The 7,495-nt window shown below is 40.3% G+C and overlaps 1 long non-coding RNA gene across 1 annotated transcript; it reads left to right on the plus strand.

The window, feature by feature from the left end:
• The first annotated feature begins 264 nt into the window (after positions 1–264).
• Positions 265–675, plus strand: LOC105357300. The gene is made up of 2 exons (XR_911288.3): positions 265–438; positions 520–675. It is a non-coding gene; the product is annotated as an uncharacterized LOC105357300 (long non-coding RNA).
• Positions 676–7,495: the final 6,820 nt, after the last annotated feature.

A 7,495-nucleotide genomic window follows, 5' to 3' on the forward strand; every position in this document is an offset into this window, starting at 1 on the left:
TCAATAATTGTTAGTGACCGGGATTATGCCCTATAAGGTGTCCATTAGTAGAAATACATTTTTTTTTTGGTTTGCATCTCTGCATTGTCCATTAATTTCTGATAAGGGATACCTCGTTGGGCATTATCACCGAAATCATCATTATGAAGGGCATTATCCCTTAACAATAGCTGGTTTTCAACAGAATAGAGCATTCTTTCATTGTGTCCTGCATTTAATCACAGTGAGAATGCACATCGGTTTTTTTTTTACCTTGGCAGGATAATTTTCCAAACTGTGCCAAGTGGATTGACATGGTGCCTCTGCCAGCTGCTCTCCCCCTCCCCTGCCTGCTCTGCTCCGGACGCGACCAGCTGTCTCCACTTACCCTCATCACCGCCATGGCCTCTTAAGGAGTTCCTGGACCTCCACTCGACGCCAGTTCGTTTTCCTCCCACGGTGCTTAGTTTGACTTGCTCAAGTTCTTGTCCTGTTTACCAAGCTTCATGTTACTAATTGCCCCTATCGTCTCTGACTCAGGAATAATCTACTCTGGATCTCACCTGGTCGCTGTCCCCTGGTTCCACGCTGTCCCTCGTCTGGAATCCTGCTGCTGCTCTCCTCCAGCCAGCTGCTGCGCCCCTGTTGGAAAGAAGCCTAAGACTCACCTTTCTATATAAAGACTTCTTAACTCACCTTATTGTCCTAGTCTCCTTCTGGGTTACAGCATCTGGGTCACTCTGAACTTTTGACAAACCATGACAGAACGAACTGGCCAAACTCCTGACCCAGCTGACCCGGAAGGGCTCCAACATGCCTTATCCATACAAGAAAATCTTCTTACTCATCAAGCGGAGGCCATCACTCTCCTGTCCTCGGCTCAGTGGGATCTTTTTCGTCGCCTCGACAGCATCACGCAATTCCTCAGTGCATCTACTAGCCAACATGCTAATTCCGCAGCCGCTGCTCAAGATCCCGATTCCGTCAACAAAGCCACTTCCGTTTCCGCCGAAATCCCAGAAAATGTCCGCCTTCAGCCGGAACCTTTCTACGGCAATGTTGATGCCTTTGGAGGGTTCCTACTACAGTGCCAACTCATTTTCCAGCAGGCTCCAAGGTATTACCATTCCGACCACAGCAAAATCTCATTGAGTGTTAACTCTCTCCGCAGTAAGGCGCTACAATGGGCCCAAGCTTTTACTGGTGTCAAGCCAGCCCTCTCTCGTCGAACGGCTGTCAAGTGAGCCCTCTCTCGAAAACGGTGTGCCGCTTTTTTACATACATTGCAGTAACTGCAAGAAAACCTTCATTCGATTAAATGCAAAAAGTAAGAACTGTCATTATACTCATATGTATATATTTACACATAAGCCCCCCTCCCTGTATATAACTATATATTTATATGTGTATAATTTAGTATATGTTTCAGGTGAATTATCAATTAAGACGAAATTAAAACCATATGTTGAAGAGGATTTACTGTAATGTTGACTTATGTTTAGGAAAAAAACTCCTAGTTTCCACAGACTCATTTCACTTCTCACTTATAGTATCCCACCTGGTGAGGCCACAAAATAAGTTTCAGAGGGATCTGATGTGGAATTTCAAAATAAAACCCAATTGAAATCTGTTATGACCGCATTATCGGCACATGTTGAGAGACCTGTAAATTGAAAACTCCTAGTTTCCACAGACTCATTTCACTTCTAACTTATAGAGACCCACCTGGAGATGCCATAAAAAAAGTTTCATAGGGATCTGATGTGGAATTTCAAAATAAAACCCATTAGAAGCCTGGTATAAATGCGTTATCGCCATATGTGGACAGAGCTGTAAAATGAAAACTCCTATTTTCCACAGACTCATTTCACTTCTCACTTATAGTATCCCACCTGGTGAGTTTCCCAAAAAAAGTTTCAGATAATTCTGATGTGTAATTTCAAAATAAAACCCAATTGAAATCTGTTATTACAGCATTATTGCCACATGTTGACAGAGCTGTAAAATGAAAACTCCTAGTTTCCACAGACTCATTTCACTTCTCACTTATAGTATCCCACCTGGTGAGGTCACAAAATAAGTTTCAGCAGGATCTGATGTGGAATTTCAAAATAAAACCCAATTGAAATCTGTCATTACAGCATTATCGCCAACTAATGACAATGGTGTAAATTGAAAACTCCTAGTTTCCACAGACTCATTTCACTTCTCAATCATAGTATCCCACCTATTGAGGCCACAAAATAAGTTTCAGCAGGATCTGATGTGGAATTTCAAAATAAAACCCATTAGAAGTCTGGTATAAATGCGTTATCGCCATATGTTGACAGAGCTGTAAAATGAAAACTCCTATTTTCCACAGACTCATTTCACTTCTCACTTATAGTATCCCACCTGGTGAGTTTCCCAAAAAAAGTTTCAGATAATTCTGATGTGTAATTTCAAAATAAAACCCAATTGAAATCTGTTATTACAGCATTATCGCCACATGTTGAAAGAGCTGTAAATTGAAAACTCCTAGTTTCCACAGACTCATTTCACTTCTCACTTATAGTATCCCACCTGGTGAGGTCACAAAATAAGTTTCAGCAGGATCTGATGTGGAATTTCAAAATAAAACCCAATTGAAATCTGTTATTACAGCATTATCGCCAACTAATGACAATGGTGTAAATTGAAAACTCCTAGTTTCCACAGACTCATTTCACTTCTCACTCATAGTATCTCACCTAGTGAGGCCACAAAATAAGTTTCAGAGGGATCTGATGTGGAATTTCAAAATAAAACCCATTAGAAGTCTGGTATAAATGCGTTATCGCCATATGTTGACAGAGCTGTAAAATGAAAACTCCTATTTTCCACAGACTCATTTCACTTCTCACTTATAGTATCCCACCTGGTGAGTTTCCCAAAAAAAGTTTCAGATAATTCTGATGTGTAATTTCAAAATAAAACCCAATTGAAATCTGTTATTACAGCATTATCGCCACATGTTGACAGAGCTGTAAAATGAAAACTCCTAGTTTCCACAGACTCATTTCACTTCTCACTGACAGTATTCTACCTGGCGAGGTCACAAAATAAGTTTCAGAGGGATCTGATGTGGAATTTCAAAATAAAACCCAATTGAAATCTTTTATTAGAGCATTATCGCCAACTAATGACAATGGTGTAAATTGAAAACTCCTAGTTTCCACAGACTCATTTCACTTCTCACTCATAGTATCCCACCTAGTGAGGCCACAAAATAAGTTTCAGAGGGATCTGATGTGGAATTTCAAAATAAAACCCATTAGAAGTCTGGTCTAAATGCGTTATCGCCATATGTTGACAGAGCTGTAAATTGAAAACTCCTAGTTTCCACAGACTCATTTCACTTCTCACTTATAGTATCCCACCTGGTGAGACCACAAAAAAAGTTTCAGATAGATCTGATGTGTAATTTCAAAATAAAACCCAATTGAAATCTGTTATTACATCGTTATCGTCACATGTTGACAATGGTGTAAATTGAAAACTCCTAGTTTCCACAGACTCATTTCACTTCTCACTTATAGTATCCCACCTGGTGAGGCCACAAAAAAAGTTTCTGATAGATCTGATGTGGAATTTCAAAATAAAATCCCAGTGAAATCTGTTATTACAGCATTATTGCCACATGTTGACAAAGCTGTAAATTGAAAACTCCTAGTTTCCACAGACTCATTTCACTTCTTACTTATAGTATCCCACCTGGTGAGGCCACAAAAAAAGTTTCAGCACGATCTGATGTGGAATTTCAAAATAAAACCCAATTGAAATCTGTTATTACAGCATTATTTCCACATGTTAACAAAGCTGTAAAATGAAAACTCCTAGTTTCCACAGACTCATTTCATTTCTCAATGATAGATATCCACCTAGTGAGGTCACAAAAAAAGTTTCAACAGGATCTGATGTGGAATTTCAAAATAAAACCCAATTGAAATCAGGCTTAAATACGTTATGGCCATATGTTGACAGAGCTGTAAAATGAAAACTGCTAGGTTCCACAGAGTTATTTCACTTCTCACTTATAGTATCCCACCTGGTGATATCACAAAATAAGTTTCACATAGATCTGATGTGGAATTACTAAAACCCAGCATTTTACAACTTTGTCACCTTATGACAATAACACATGTATACCAGATTTTTAATGGGTTTTATTTTGAAATTCCACATCAAATCCAATTAAAACTTATTTTGTGACATCACCAGGTGGGATACTATAAGTGAGAAGTTAAATGACTCTGTGGAAACTAGGAGTTTTCATTTTACAGCTCTGTCAACATATGGCGATAACGCATTTATACCAGACTTCTAATGGGTTTTATTTTGAAATTCCACATCAGATCCCTATGAAACTTTTTTATGGCATCTCCAGGTGGGTCTCTATAAGTTAGAAGTGAAATGAGTCTGTGGAAACTAGGAGTTTTCATTTTACAGCTCTGTCAACATGTGGCGATAATGCTGTAATAACATATTTCAATTGGGTTTTATTTTGAAATTCCACATCAGATCCTGCTGAAACTTTTTTGTGAACTCACCAGGTGGGATACTATAAGTGAGAAGTGAAATGAGTCTGTGGAAACTAGGAGTTTTCATTTTACAGCTCTGTCAACATGTGGCGATAACGCATTTATACCAGACTTCTAATGGATTTTATTTTGAAATTCCACATCAGATCGTGCTGAAACTTTTTTATGGCATCTCCAGGTGGGTCTCTATAAGTTAGAAGTGAAATGAGTCTGTGGAAACTGGGAGTTTTCATTTTACAGCTCTGTCAACATGTGGCAATAATGCTGTAATAACAGATTTCAATTGGGTTTTATTTTGAAATTCCACATCAGATCGTGCTGAAACTTATTTTGTGACCTCACCAGGTGGGATACTATAAGTGAGAAGTGAAATGAGTCTGTGGAAACTAGGAGTTTTCAATTTACACCATTGTCAACATGTGACGATAACGATGTAATAACAGATTTCAATTGGGTTTTATTTTGACATTCCACATCAGATCCTGCTGAAACTTATTTTGTGACCTCACCAGGTGGGATACTATAAGTGAGAAGTGAAATGAGTCTGTGGAAACTAGGAGTTTTCAATTTACACCATTGTCAACATGTGACGATAACGATGTAATAACAGATTTCAATTGGGTTTTATTTTGAAATTCCACATCAGATCCTGCTGAAACTTTTTTTGTGAACTCACCAGGTGGGATACTATAAGTGAGAAGTGAAATGAGTCTGTGGAAACTAGGAGTTTTCAATTTACAGCTCTCTCAACATGTGCCGATAATGCGGTCATAACAGATTTCAATTGGGTTTTATTTTGAAATTCCACATCAGATCCTTCTGAAACTTTTTTTGTGAACTCACCAGGTGGGATACTATAAGTGAGAAGTAAAATGAGTCTGTGGAAACTAGGAGTTTTCAATTTACAGCTCTCTCAACATGTGCCGATAATGCGGTCATAACAGATTTCAATTGAGTTTTATTTTGAAATTCCACATCAGATCCCTCTGAAACTTTTATTGTGGCCTCACCAGGTGGGATACTATAAGTGAGAAGTGAAATGAGTCTGTGGAAACTGGGAGTTTTCATTTTACAGCTCTGTCAACATGTGGCGATAATGCTGTAATAACAGATTTCAATTGGGTTTTATTTTGAAATTCCACATCAGATCTATCTGTAGCTTTTTTTGTGGCATCACTAGGTGGGATACTATAAGTGAGAAGTGAAATGAGTCTGTGGAAACTAGGAGTTTTCAATTTACAGCTCTTTCAACATATGGCATTAATGCATTCATACATGATTTCAATTGGATTTTACTTTGAAATTCCACATTTGACATATAACTATCTAAATCTAATAATATATCTCGGAGGGGGGGTATACATTGAAATTTCATGTATGCTTTCACTTTAGAAATAAGTCCTTCTTGCAGTTACCGCGATGTATGTAAAAAAGCGGCACACCGTTTTCGAGAGAGGGCTGGCTTGACAGCCGTTCGACGAGAGAGGGCTGGCTTGACACCAGTAAGCTTTTCTAGCCTCGCATCCTATCGCTCATCTCCCATACGACAGTTTCATTGTAGAATTCCGGCTCGTCTTCGATCAGCCCCGAAAGCAGGAAGAAGCAGTCCGGCGGTTACTAAGTCTCAAACAAGGTAACCGCCCGGTAAGCGACCATCTGATTGACTTCCGCATTCTAGCGGTCGAAGCTGGTTGGCCTGACTCTGCTCTAAAAGGGATATTTTATCAGTCACTTAACGAACGTATCAAGGATCATTTATGTTCTCAGCCAGAGGTGGACTCTTTTGAAGACCTGGTCACCGCAGCCCTAAGGTCAGACATCAGGTTACGGGAACGGTTCGCAGAACAAAAACGTAAGTCTCCGGTCAATCCATCTCCTCCTATGCATGCGGTTCAACCTTCTAACCGTGAAACTCTTGACAATGTTCCCCATGAACCTATGCAGATCGGTCACTCAAAACTATCCCCCGAGGAACGTGATAAACGACGGGACGAGGGCTTATGTTTCTATTGTGGCCAAGCCGGTCATATGGTCTCCGATTGCCGCGCACGTTTAAAACTCCCGAGCCCCCCGTTAGATAACAAGCCACGGGGAGGAGATGCTGAACTCATTCACAGTTCCAAGTTTTTATGTGTTCCAGTCAAGCTCAGTCACAAGAATCTGGTTTTCAAACTCGAGGCTCTCATAGACTCTGGGGCTGAACATAGCCTTATCGATCAACTTCTCGTTCAAGAACTCTCTCTTCCTGTTGAACCTCTCGCTAATCCTGTTAAAGCTGCCGGCCTAGGAGGCAAACAACTCACTCGCATTACTAAGCGCACTGGTCCCGTACTCCTTCTCACCTCGGGAAATCACCGGGAATACCTTCAGTTTTTCATTACTCACTGTCCTCAGACCCCGATAATCCTGGGGTTCTCCTGGCTCCAGATTCATAATCCACACATTGACTGGAGCTCGCCCCGTATTGCTAATTGGAGTACCTACTGTTTGGCTAATTGTCTCCATTCCGCCTTGCCCATTACTAACGTACCTGATTCAGCTCAAGAGGATATCGACCTGTCAAACGTTCCTGCCTGTTATCACGATCTTCGTACGGTCTTCAGTAAAGTTAAAGCTAGTTCACTTCCGCCTCACCGACCTTATGATTGTTCCATCGAGCTATTAAACGGCGCCCCCCTTCCCAAGGGGAAACTATATAAACTTTCGGGTCCAGAAAAGACTGCCATGGAGAATTATATTCAGGAAGCTCTGTCCCAAGGTCACATTCGCCCCTCATCATCTCCTGTCGGTGCAGGTTTTTTCTTTGTAGAAAAGAAAGACAAGACTCTACGTCCCTGCATTGATTTCCTTGAGTTAAATCAGATCACGGTTAAGGACAAATATTCTCTCCCTTTAATCGATTCCGTGTTTGAATCTGTCCAGCAAGCCAAAATCTTTACAAAACTAGATCTTCGTAA

The sequence above is a fragment of the Oryzias latipes genome, chromosome 22 (genome assembly GCF_002234675.1).
Source record: "Oryzias latipes chromosome 22, ASM223467v1".
Taxonomy (NCBI): Eukaryota; Metazoa; Chordata; class Actinopteri; order Beloniformes; family Adrianichthyidae; genus Oryzias; species Oryzias latipes.